The sequence below is a fragment of the Schistocerca piceifrons genome, chromosome 5, assembly GCF_021461385.2.
Source record: "Schistocerca piceifrons isolate TAMUIC-IGC-003096 chromosome 5, iqSchPice1.1, whole genome shotgun sequence".
NCBI classification, from domain to species: domain Eukaryota; kingdom Metazoa; phylum Arthropoda; class Insecta; order Orthoptera; family Acrididae; genus Schistocerca; species Schistocerca piceifrons.
Genome location: NC_060142.1, coordinates 493,691,385 through 493,705,117, shown reverse-complemented (window position 1 = coordinate 493,705,117; position 13,733 = coordinate 493,691,385).

Sequence of the window (13,733 nt, the reverse complement as noted above, 5' to 3'; positions counted from 1 at the left end):
ATTACTTTTGGGAGCAGAAAATAGTTATCGTGGTGCAAAAGCCATAATCTGTTTCATCATAAACACGAACTTTTTCTTTCGGACTGCGTCATGCTAACGGCGTTGAACTTTCAAGTAGTTCTTCTTATTGATCGTTCGGCCTTGAGGCAAGAACACGTGGTGCACTACGCCGTTAAAATCGGAAAACACGGTGATCGTAACCTGCACATTCGACCGCACTGGTCAATCATTTTACAGGTCTTGACGACCCAAGAATGCTTCTGCTGGAACGACTGAGTCTTACAGTTTCGACGTCATATCCATAAAGTCAAGTTTCATCATCTGGCAAGACACTTTCAGTAGTATTGCATTACTGTTGACTTCACCCAGCGCTTTCTGAGCAACTTGCAAACGCGACTGTCTTTGTTTGCAATTCAATAATTTTAGAACAAATTTTTCTTTTACACCTTTCATACCCAGAATAGTCGAATAAGTTTCGGAGCAAGAGTTAATTGATATGTTAACATCATTAGCAAATTCTCTGATTGTTTTTCGACCATCGTTCATAGTCATTTCTTGCATTTTTGCCAGAGTTTCATCCGCCAAGGGCGCACGTCATTTTAATTGTCTTCATGGTCTGTTTGGAAACGCTTAAACCACTCGTAAATCCTTGTTTTACTCATACCTATTCACCAAAAGCAATTCTGAACATCCCTATAACTGCTGCTCTTTATGTCATTGTTATGATAAAATATATAATAAAACTTCTCTGATCTATTTTTGTACAAAATAAATAATCGCCGATACTACCAACACAAGTATATCCTTTTTGATAACCGAAAACAGACTAAATATTCATATGAGCAACACAATACAGATACTTTTCAGAAATGTTTACCAACACAACAAGGAAAAAATGGCGCGAATCGGTCTAATACAACACTTGAAATTACAAATTTCCCGTTATTTTTTGAACATACCTCGTACATCTCACGAGTTGACCAAAACCGAAAAACCAAAGAAATTAGTGCTCAAAATGAAAATTAGCTTAAAGCCATTCTCCCCACGCGCGGGAAAAGAAGGCTATGGTACTAGTACCAGACATACCCTCCGTCACCTGTGGCGTATAGATGTAGATGTAACAGGGGAGGGGACCGCGTGGCACTAATAAAATGGTTCAAATGGCTCTGAGCACTATGGGACTTAACATTTGAGGTCATCAGTCCCCTAGAACTTAGAACTACTTAAACCTAACTAACTAAGGACATCAGACACAACCATGCCGGGACCAGCTGCACAGTCCAGGACTGCAGCTCCTCAGACCGCTCGGCTAATCCCGCGCGGCAATTATTCAACCTGTGATCGCAGTAGTCGCGCAGTTCCGGAGACGGTCACAACTCGGTCACAACGGCCGGCGCCATGGTCTAAACCAGACCCTTTGTATTATAATTGTTCGCTCTAATTATTCAACTGTTCAAATGTGTCGGAAATCTTATGGGACTTAACTGCTAAGGTCATCAGTCCCTAAGCCTACACACTACTTAACCAAAATTATCCTAAGGACAAACACACACACCCATGCCCGCGGGAGGACTCGATCCTCCGCCGGGACCAGCTGCACAGTCCAGGACTGCAGCTCCTCAGACCGCTCGGCTAATCCCGCGCGGCAATTATTCAACTGAGGAATTGAACATGCTTAAAGGATCTGAGACATGAACGCACTTTAAATTTTTTAAATTGTGCTGTTAACGTTACTGTATATTTGAATTTTAAAAAAATCACATTCCGTTGACATCGTAGATAATTTACGGGTGGACTAGCAATTTAAGCGTTTGCGATTACTCGTATGGCTGCTCAGAAGCGCCATCTTGAGATAAATTAAATGTAGAGATAAGCGTTTTATGATATATTTTAAGAGACTTTCGCGGCGTCCGTGCTGTTGAGAACATAGGCATTATTCTATGTTTTGCAACTGAACGAAGTTCAATAGAGCTCAGAGAAGTAAACCGAGATAAAATTGACAGTGCTGATAACGATATTCGAAAATCATTTAATACTTTTTATCACGGGGTTTACATCAGTATATACGTGGACGTGCCAAACAGAACTGATTTCATTGTTATATGGAAACTACATAAGATTGAAGTGAGGGAAGTACGTGGCATATGTACGTCGTCTCGAATAGAATAAGCCTCTGGAGTTCATCTGTAATGACAATTTAAATCAACGCCTTATTGGGAGTCGATCCCAGCACTTGTCTGAGCAGTGGAGCAGAAAAATTAATTCCTACCAGAGCAAAATCCTTTCCGCCGCGCTCCATCACACAGCTGCCTCCCGTAACTTTTAGTAGAAGGAATCTAACTTTGGAATGATTTCCTTCACTGTATCACAGAACTGAGTTACATCTCCAGCTATAAAAGATAGCTGATGGGCTACGTACTAAAACGATAATGTGTCAATTTGTTTGCGCATACGTTCTTTAGTCTGTAAGAATTAAGTATCTTTCCATCAGATCTCTCTCACTTCCCAAAGTCACCAGCTGAGGCAGTCTAATTGAATTCCTCTCTTGGAACTCACTACCACACTTTTGTATACTCATACAAACATTTAGCATCTCCTGCTGTAAGCATTACCAACGGGCATGATGTGTATTATGGTGGCAGTCATTAAAACAAAGGCATTTTTGTTGCGGTGAGATCTTCTCACGAAATTTCAGCCACCAACTTTCTCCTCCGAATGCGAAAGTGTTGTGTTGGTTCCCACCTACGTAGCGAGAAGTGATCATCATGATACAATAAGAGAAATCAGAGCTCGCACAACGATTTAAGTGCTCGTTTAGATAGTGGAAAAGTAGAGAAATAGCTTGAAGGTGATTCAATCAACCTTCTTCCACGCACTTAATTGTGAATTGCAGAGTAGTCATGTAGATGCAGATGTATTGCTACTACGAGGACTATTCAGAAAGTAATGTCCGATCTGTGATGGAACGGAAACCACAGTGAAAATCAAAAATATTTTATTTGCAACAGTTAGCTACACCTTCCAGCTACCTCTCTACATAGTTGCCGCTCCGACTTACGCATTTGTTGTAGCGTTGTACCAACTTTCCAATACCCTCGTCACAGAAGGCAGCCCTTTCCGTCAACTTCTACTCTGGTCTGCAGCTCGTTGCCTGCGCCAAAACGTTGTCTTCATAGCCAGCGGTTCATGGGAGCAGAGGTGAACATGCTGTATAGTGGGCGATCAAATATTTCCCATTGAAAACGCTGCAGGAGTGTTTTCGCTGCCCCTGCAGTGTGTCATGAAGAAGGAAACGCATAGCAGCTACGATATGCGGAGTGCATGAAATCAGGCGAAATCTCACGGTAGGTACCCGTCCATAGTTGGGGGGGAGACACTAGTTTCTAGGCACTTTTACGTTCTCGCTGTGCGCCGAAAACTGAAAAGAGCGACGTGACGCGATGGACGGGCACGGTAGAGACACTGCCCAACACATCTGTGCAAAGCGTCATCGGATTTCCACCGTGGTTTCCATTTCGCGTCCAATAGGACCTTGCTTTCCGAATAGCCCTCGTATAATGTTGTTGCTTGAGTTCCCCATGTGGGAATGGGCTAGCAGCGGATAAAACGTCTTTTCGGCCATATGTCATCAGGCTGGAGTTGCCCTTACCTTTAAAAATTTCCTCTGCTCGCAAGAATGATGACGTTTGACGACTAGAAATGGATCTGAAGGTAGATTGTATCGTTTTCCTGAGAACTTTTCACTATTGATAGAAGACAAGGGAAATAGTAAGGTAGACAGCTGGGGTAGGTGTTGTAGCTGTGACAGAAATAAACGATCATAGGTACATCACTGTTTATCTGCTGGTATAACGTGATGTCCTGTGCAATAACTAGCGAATCGAGCCAGTGAGCCAGTCCTGGATCGAATCCGCGCGGTGGATCAACGGCTGTGCTCTGCTACACTGGTCAGTCTGAGTGCGGATTCTAGGCCGTTTGCAACGCTCGTTTAGTCAAATACTGGTCTCCTATCGACAGATAACGTAGGGGAGGCAAGTCCTGTGCCCCATCTGTCTGTGAATCGTGTGCACTTCGTCCTGTGTGTTATCGTAGGCTCTGAGCCTCGATTTTGGGGAATAGCCCAATATTTGGTGTAACAGAGCGTGAGAAACAGCCTAAACACCATATCTTGCCTGGCCAGAGTACCAGCCCACAACCGTCATGCCACCGCGCAGATTCGATCCAGGTCTGTTTCACTTCTCTGTCTCACTAGTTAGCGTGATGAGTATTACGCTATGGCGTGGTCTGACTGGCAGTGGAAAAATACGTGATCAATGGAGGTCGAACAAGTCATCGAACACAGATAATCCTGAGCAAATAGGGAGTGTTATGACGGATACAGGGGTTACTGGCCACAAGCTTGTTGTAGCGAGACAGCATATCGTAACATCCAAACCCACCAAAAATAAAAGCAAAATATATCTTTTTCAAAAAGCAAATAAAAATTAGCTTGACGCCTTCCTACATGACAACTTCCAGACCTTCCAAACTATATTAGCATAGACTTAAACTCAAAGAAGTAGCCTCGACAGCAATTGACTAACTAATAAAAAATAAATTAGTAAGATATGGTACTGATCCCCCCATGGCAGCACAAAACTGGTCACACGGAAGCAATGAAAAATTAAAAAAAAACATGCCAAATTTAAAAGAACTCAAAATCTGCGAAATTGACTACATTTTACTAAAGCTCGAAAGTTAGCCCGAACTTCAATCCGAGATGCTTTAACAACTTCCACAACGAAATTCTGCAGCGAAATTTCGTAGAAAATCCAAAGAAATTTTGGTCACATATAAAGTAAACCAGCGGCGAGACGCAATCCAGACCTTCACTTCACGATACCAGCAAAACTAAAGTGGAGTTAATAAACAGTTTTCCTTCGTCTTCGTCTTCGTCTTCGTCTTCTTTGGTAAAGGCAATTCGCCTTTACCAAAGAACACGAAGTAAATGTATCTAGAATTCGAATCAGGAACAGCTGCCAACTTGGGTAGCTCAGATATACCTGGTGTAGCGAACCAGCTTATATCACTTAATAAAGGCAGATCTTGCGTCAAGATTGTATACCAGTTACGTGCCTTTCAGAATATGTTGATACAGTAGTTCCATACGTAGCAGTCATATACAACCGCTCGCTAGACGAAAGATCGGAACCTAGGGAATGGAAAGTAGCATAGCTCACTCCAATACTAAAAAAAGGAAATAGGAGTAACCCCCAGAACGGCGATTTACAGTAGGAATTTGGAACATATACTGTGTTCGAACTTTACGAATTACGTCGAAGGAAACAATTTATTGACAAACAGCCAGAACAGATTCAGAAAATATCGTTCTTATAGCTCTTTGTTCACATGAAATAACGAATGTATCGACAGGGGATCTCAAACTGATTCCATATTTCCAGATTTCCAGCAGGTTTTTGACACAGATCCTTACAAGAGACTTCTTACCAAATTGCACGCCGACGGAGAATCGTCTCAGTCGAGCGACTGGATTCGTGACTTCCTGTCAGAAAGGTCACAGATCGAAGTAACTGACCGAAGTCATCGAATCAAACGGAAGTGATATCTGCCGTTATCGAAGAAAATGTTATAGACCCTCTGCTGTTCCTAATATATATAAACGAATTAGGAGACAATCCAAGCTGCCGTCTTAGAATGTTTGCTGATGATGCTATCATTTACCATCTCGTAAAGTTATCAAAGGATCAAAACCAATGCCAAAATGATCTAGATAAGATATCTTTATGGTACGAAAAGTGGCAATTGCTTGTTAATAATGAAGGATGAGAAGCCTTCCATGACTACTATGGTAAAAGGAACACGTTAAAGTTCGGTTACATTATAAATAACACAGTCTACGGGCTGCCAATTCAACTAAATATTTACGGATTACAATTACGAATAACTTAAAGTGAAACGATGAGACAGATAATGTTGTGGGGAAAGATAACCAAGAACTGCTATTTATTGGCAGACATTTAGAAAATGCGACAGGTCTACTAAAGAGATTGCCTGCACTACACTTGTCTGTCCCCTTCTGGAGTACCGTTGCGCATCAGATAGGATTGCTGGAGGACATCGAACAAGTTCAAAGGACAGCTCATTTTGCATTATTGCGAAATAGGAGAGAAAATGCCACTGATATGATGCGTGAATTGGGCTGGCAGTAATTAAAACAAAGACGTTTTTCGTTGTAACAGGATTTTTTATTGAAATTTGGATCATCAAGTTTCTTCTCCAAGTGTGAAAATGTTTTGCTGGTGCCCTCCTCCATAGGGAGAAATGATCGTCATAAGTATAAATTGGTGGGGATCAATAATAGAAGTCAGAGCTCACAAGGAAAGATTTAAGTGTTCGTTTTTCTTGCATGCGGTTCGAGAGTGGAAGCCACACTGCCAGGCGTTTAATTGTGAATTGTAGAGTAGTCTTGAGTAGGTAGATTGTGAAAGTTCTGACTCAAAGCGCATTGTTGTCAGATTTCCCCCTCCCTCTATGGCACCATGCACCACAGTCAGATATCTCCTAATAGGCCAATTGCCCTATATATGAAATTGTGGGAAATACAAATTTTGGTGAGAAATAAAAATAATCCAATTGTGCCATTGGTTTTTTCGCACTTCTGTGACAACACTGTGGAAGTAGAGTTGTTATCCTAAGTATATATTGACAAGAAAATTAAAAAAATCCTAGATGATACCTTATCATGCTAGAATTCAAGATGGCTGACCAGGGTTACTGGCCAGTTTGCATCATTACCAGATTTCCCCCTCCCTCACCTCTACGGCATCATGTACTGTTGCCAAGTTTCTGAAAAAGGCTAAATGGCACATGTACAAAATGGTGAGAAATTCAAATTTTGGCAGGAAATTTAAATCTTGATGGGGAATTAAAAAACAGTCCACTTGTGCTGGTTGGTATTCCTCCATTCCTATAATGTCACTGTGAATGTAAGGCTGTTATAAGTATAAATTGGTGGGGAGATCAGAAATCCAAGGTGTGTCATTGTGATCCTGGAAATCAAAATGACTGACCAAGAATACTTGCCCACCCTGCATTTAGCTGAGATTTCCCCTTTGAGATGAAGGATATTTGTTTCCCCTATAGTTCCAAGCCTGTGGTTATGTAACAAAGAGTGAGGTCATCCCTCTCCTCCTGTACCAGTTCTAGGACAGAGGGTGCTTGTTTCCTATTCAGGTCAACCCTATCTGGTAGATATAGGATATCAGTCTGTTGACCTACTTAACAGGTTTCCCAAAAGCTATTATTCACTCAGAGTTGTATAGTTATTTTTATAATATTCAGGTCATTTATAGAATTTTTGCATACTTCTTATCCTAAATCCAATTTCCCTAAATAAAATCAGGAGCCAACTTTTCCAGTAAGTTCACTCACGCTATTAAACAGTTTTCCTCCTACCCCTCTAATATCACAAGTTAAACAATTGTCACCCTAACTTTGGATCTTACTTGCCACAGTTTAAGTCCATTTCACTATGCCACAACTGCTGGGAAAGGATATTCGAAAAATTCACTTATCCTAAATTTAAAATGGTAAGACATTCACTTACCCTAAGTTAGAAAATAAGGGAAACCCTCTGGTTGTCAGGAGTAGAACTTTACAACTGTGTAGTTCACTGGTACAGTTTGTATTGTTGTCAAACACTTGTCACTGTCTTATGTGGTACGACAGGAATGGGAAAGGGGGTGAACCTGCATCTTTATTTACACAAATACTACACCTGGGGAATCTTTCCATGCTGGACAAGGCTGGCCCAGACTTCCACGGTTCCCTCATCTTGGAGAAGGTTCCACAATGCTGGTGCAAATACCTACCACTACCGCTCTGCTAGACACCTTATCTGCACAGGGCAACACAGCACCACAATGTGACGCACTCCGCAGCTATGACAAACTGCCTTTTAACACCCCGCTGCTGCACTTGTCACACAATGCACTGTAACAGAGAGGCTGCTTTTACCTGCTAGTAGGAGGACAACAGCGCTGCTGGTGCATTTTGTTAGTGGGGGTTGCCTACATCAGGGACAGGTATGCACTCAGGGGCAAATCTATTGTTCTCCTTTGATCTACAGGTACTTAACCTATTATTCTCCTTTGATTGGGAGGTACATAACCTATTGTTCTGCAAAAAGGATCCTTCCTTTTGATCGATAGGCACTTAACCTATTGCTTGCCCTCAACCCTCAGAAAACTTCCCCCCTCGCTGCTAAAGTACACTTTCAAGTCTGAGTTATCAGAATAGTCCCTCTCACTCTTATCAATTTGATTGACTACTTAATTAAATTGACCAATTAATTAAACTCTCCCACTGTGGTAAAGCTCCTCCCCTTCCACCCTCACTCTCGGAAATTGGCGGGAAAGAAACTCAGTTGATAGGTCATTTGGAGGGAATTCGATTGTAGTGTATGGAATATTGTTTAAACAATTTAGACAATATGTGGTATATTGTTTATTTAAACAATTTAGGGGATTCAAGGCAATGTATGGAACATAGTTTGTTTATTTATTTAAAGAAGTTTTCAGGAAATCGATCACCACCCCCACCCCTCCCATCCTCTATCTGGCTCTTTGGAGGAGAGGAAGGCTCTCATAACAGGAAATTCAAGGGTGTATTGATTATTTATAAAAAAATTCAGTTTGTAAGTGTTGGATTTCTCTTGCTCATTATTCTCTGCTGTTTGGAAACATGTAGGTCTTGTAAGAAGTAATTACATGGAGCAACCATGTTGCATAGCCTAATGTTTGGTACTGTACTCTGGGTGTCTTAACCTAATGTTTAGCCTTTTGTCGGCTCTTAAACTATTGCTATTTTCAGTGATTTTCCATGTCACCCCCATTTTCTTAAAATACTGTACCGCCTTTGATACTAAATAAAGTGTTTATTTATGTCCTCCCACCATTTTCTGATACACTGCTCAAATTTCACATTCTTTTGAAAGCCATTTCTGGCGCATTCTTCTTTGTCACCCACCCCCTTAAACTATTGTACTGCGTTTAACATAAAAAATTATGCAGATTAATCTAGTGTTCTGCACTTAAACTGCTGTTCTGTTCCATGTCCTATAGGTAAGGAAATGGTTCGCTGTGCTTTCAACTATCTAGTTTCAACTAATTTTCAAGGTCAACCAGTAATTTGACAAATACAGAGAATGTATATTCTCGAATTCTAATACGTATCTAATTTTGTTCCTGTAAAATACTTGTTTTATAGCTTCAACTATTAGCTCTGTTCCCTCCTGCAGTTCTAGGCGAGAGCGCTTGGGGATTTTAATTTTTCCTCGTATCTCCTCCATGACGCTACTGTTAAAGCGTTCCACGTCGTCCTGTGTGTATGTCGGCAACTCTTATGCTCCATGTTCTTGCGGGATTTCTATATAGAACTTTAAGTTTACAACTTTTGCAAAAGAGTGGCCATTAAATGTAGTTATTCCATCAGTTTTAAACTCGGAAAACGGCTGTTCTCTTGCTAGGTGCACAACATCCAGCTCGCCACACTTAGATAGAATATAACCAAACTTTTCAAGCTGATCCAGATGGGAATAGAGCTTAATAAACACATTTTCGTGTATCCCTTAATATAGTAAACGTTCTCGATTCCACTGATTTGGTCCAGTTCACTATCATGTGACCAGTTTCCATGGCTGTTTACTGTAAATGCCAATATTTTGTATACCCCCTTCGTAGTCAGATTTTTTCATACAGAATGTTTAAATCCGTAAGTAAACCTGGCCTGCATATCGGCAGTAGCTTCTTCCTTTTCCAATAGCAGCTTATATTCTTCCTTTATAGCAGTTGTCTTCTCCATATACTCCAGTTTCCTTTTCTTTACTTCGAGGTCCTCCATTTCCAATTTTTATTTCCGTGCACTTAATACATTAACTGCACTTAAAGGAGTAATTTCTTTAATGGGGAATGGTTTAAGTCTGTTTGATACATTGGTCCTTTTTCTTAAGACTTGGGGTATAACATTACTTGTGTTCTAGGGAAGAACATCACTAGAACACTGTACGTATCCCAAATACCTAGGGGTCACCCTTGACCGTGCATTAACATATAAGAGGCACTGCCTAAATACCAAGCAAAAAGTGGCAGCCGGGAACAATATCATCAGAAAGCTAACAGGCACAACGTGGGGAGCACACGCCAAGACTGTGAGAGCCTCTTCCCTTGCATTGTGTTAGTCTGCCGGAGAATACGCAAGCCCAGTGTGGTTCAATTCTTGCCGTGCCAAAACAGTGGATGTCGCTCTTAATGATACTTGTCGTATCATCACCAGGTGCCTGAAGCCTACTCCTCTGTGTAAACTGTACAGCCTCGCGGGGATTGCAGCCCCCGACATCCACCGAGAGGAAGCAGCGAAAAGTGAGAAGAAAAAATCAGAAACTTCTGAAGCTCAGCCCCTATATGGCTATCAACCAGCAAACCCACTACTAAAATCCAGAAAGAGCTTCCTCAGATCTACCGAGTCTCTAGTTGGGGCACCTCAGCAATGCCGAATCCAACTATGGCTACACAGAGAATTGGAGTACATGGAGATCCCTCAACACACTACGCTCGGGTGTCACGAAATGTAAGAGCAATGTGACTAAATGGGGTTTCCTAGAGGAGCCGCCACTCTGTGAGTGTGGAGCAACGCAGACGACCTTCCACCTGCTCCATTGTCCCAATGTCCAGCAACATGCACAACAGAAGACCTGCTAAGTGCAACGCCAAATGCAATAAAGGTCGCTAACTTCTGGGGGGCAAAAGTGTAAATAATTGTCTTGTAAATATATATACACACGACATGTAAATATTATACATTATTTTATACATCGTAAATGCTTCTGACACGAATAAATAAAAGTATTATTTGTAGGAACCAGCCCCAATTAGGTGATATCTATATCGGACGGTATTGTGGAGAACAGGGTTCAAGAATGAGAAAAATAAGTTTCTCCTGCTTTAACGTAACACTTCTGCGTAATACTAATATTGTCTTTGCTGGAGTCTGTGTTAAGAACCTCTATGTAGTTTACAGGTAGATAATTAAAACTGTATGCAGACAGAGCACAACTTATAAGCTTTTCTCGGTCTTGAGAGTCCGGCAGACTTACTTGCACACCAGTCAATTTTCGGGTGTTCTTATTACCCCGGTAGACAAATTGCAGAACGTTGTTAAACACCACACAGCAACTGTTCCTTAAATTATTAGTTAGCTGACACCACATGGACGCAATTGGCACTTAGTAAAGTGGGGAACATTGTAAATACTGCATGTTGGTGTCTAATACACTTAAACAGCTTTGCACTGGGTCAAACACACGATCCATTTTGTCGTTGTACATAGTGGCCACCAGACTGGTAATGCCATGCTCCTTAGCCAAAGAAGACGTAAAAGTTTCCCGTAGTCGCGTGTCTGGACATTTTATAAAGTCTATAAGATGGTTACCGATAACTTTGTTTACTCCTTGACTTGTTAAACAGTCTATTCCAGCCGTCTTATCGTTGACCACAATCACATTTCTGCTTCCCTGATGGTGTCCTTCCATGCAGAAGCCGTGGGTTGATATTAGGTAGTCACACATCTCCATTTTATTAAAAATTCCGACAAAGTCTTGCGTTATGTCTAAATCTGATAGGTAATAATCGTCTACAAGTAGCTGATGCAATATTCTATGCAATTCTTCCATTATGACATACAATTTAATGTCGGCTAATTCCACTTTATATGGCGTAGCCACAGGATTTTTATATTTCTTCGAAATGGTTTCCAGTGGTCCCTTGCCGATTTTATCCAATATTCCTCTTGCTGTCACACTGTCGCTTCCATACAGGAGAAATGGTAGCTTCGCCTTGACACCATGTCTTGCAGTGACGTACTTGGAGAATTGGACTTGGAGTAAATGAGCCACACAGTTCCTTCTTTACCATTACAGACAGTTCCTTCTCTAACTGCTCCTGACAGTCTCCTTGATCACAGATTTTAACTACCATAATGCTATCGCAAAACTGTTCTGTAATAGCAGTAAGGACTTTAAATTCTTCTTGTTATAGAGCGTAACATTTTCGGTGTAATTTATGTTGCCAATGTTGGAAACAAGATTGTCCAGGTTCTCCAATAGTAACCATAAACCAAAGCGTTCGTCAGTTGGTCTCGTCCTCCTACCTAATAGCTGAGGCATGTTAAGCACTTCGGAATCCATGTTGACACTTTCAACCACCACAGAAGACTGATCAGTTGCAGCTGTCATGAATCCTTTTATACCCTAAATATCCACGATAGTGGCACTTCCGGTCACGTGATCTTCTGGTCATACATCGCTCCTAGTTGAATTGCGCTATTGTGTGTGCAAGGTGTCCTTGGGAGGGAAGGTGACTGCCCCTCGCAAGTACCACCATTATGTATGGAGTAGTACCATAGCATCAGCTGGAACGTGTAGTACAGTGCTGTATACCCTACCCCACGCCGCACAATGCCGCTATCACGCTCGGATACTATGATACACCACTCCGTCCAGCTATTGCACTGTACCATCCCGCTGAAACCACATCTGGGTACAGTGCTATACTCTACTATACAAATACTGTGCTGTACCACCTCGTCCGAAACCAAATTCAGGTACAGCCCCATACTCTGCTGCGTGGATCTACATCTACATCTACATTGATACTCCGCAAGCCACCCAACGGTGTGTGGCGGAGGGCACTTTACGTGCCACTGTCATTACCTCCCTTTCCTGTTCCAGTCGCGTATGGTTCGCGGGAAAAACGACTGTCTGAAAGCCTCCGTGCGTGCTCTAATCTCTCTTATTTTACATTCGTGATCTCCTCGGGAGGTATAAGTAGGGGGAAGTAATATATTCGATACCTCATCCAGAAACGCACCCTTTCGAAACCTGGCGAGCAAGCTACACCGCGATGCAGAGCGCCTCTCTTGCAGAGTCTGCCACTTGAGTTTATTAAACATCTCCGTAACGCTATCACGGTTACCAAATAACCCTGTGACGAAACGCGCCGCTCTTCTTTGGATCTTCTCTATCTCCTCCGTCAGACCGATCTGGTACGGATCCCACACTGATGAGCAATACTCAAGTATAGGTCGAACGAGTGTTTTGTAAGCCACCTCCTTTGTTGATGGACTACATTTTCTAAGCACTCTCCCAATGAATCTCAACCTGGTACCCGCCTTACCAACAATTAATTTTATATGATCATTCCACTTCAAATCGTTCCGCACGCATACTCCCAGATATTTTACAGAAGTAACTGCTACCAGTGTTTGTTCCGCTATCATATAATCATACAATAAAGGATCCTTCTTTCTATGTATTCGCAATACATTACATTTGTCTATGTTAAGGGTCAGTTGCCACTCCCTGCACCAAGTGCCTATCCGCTGCAGATCTTCCTGCATTTCGCTACAATTTTCTAATGCTGCAACTTCTCTGTATACTACAGCATCATCCGCGAAAAGCCGCATGGAACTTCCGACACTATCTACTAAGTCATTTACATATATTGTGAAAAGCAATGGTCCCATAACACTCCCCTGTGGCACGCCAGAGGTTACTTTAACGTCTGTAGACGTCTCTCCATTGATAACAACATGCTGTGTTCTGTTTGCTAAAAACTCTTCAATCCAGCCACACAGCTGGTCTGATATTCCGTAGGCTCTTACTTTGTTTATCAGGCGAC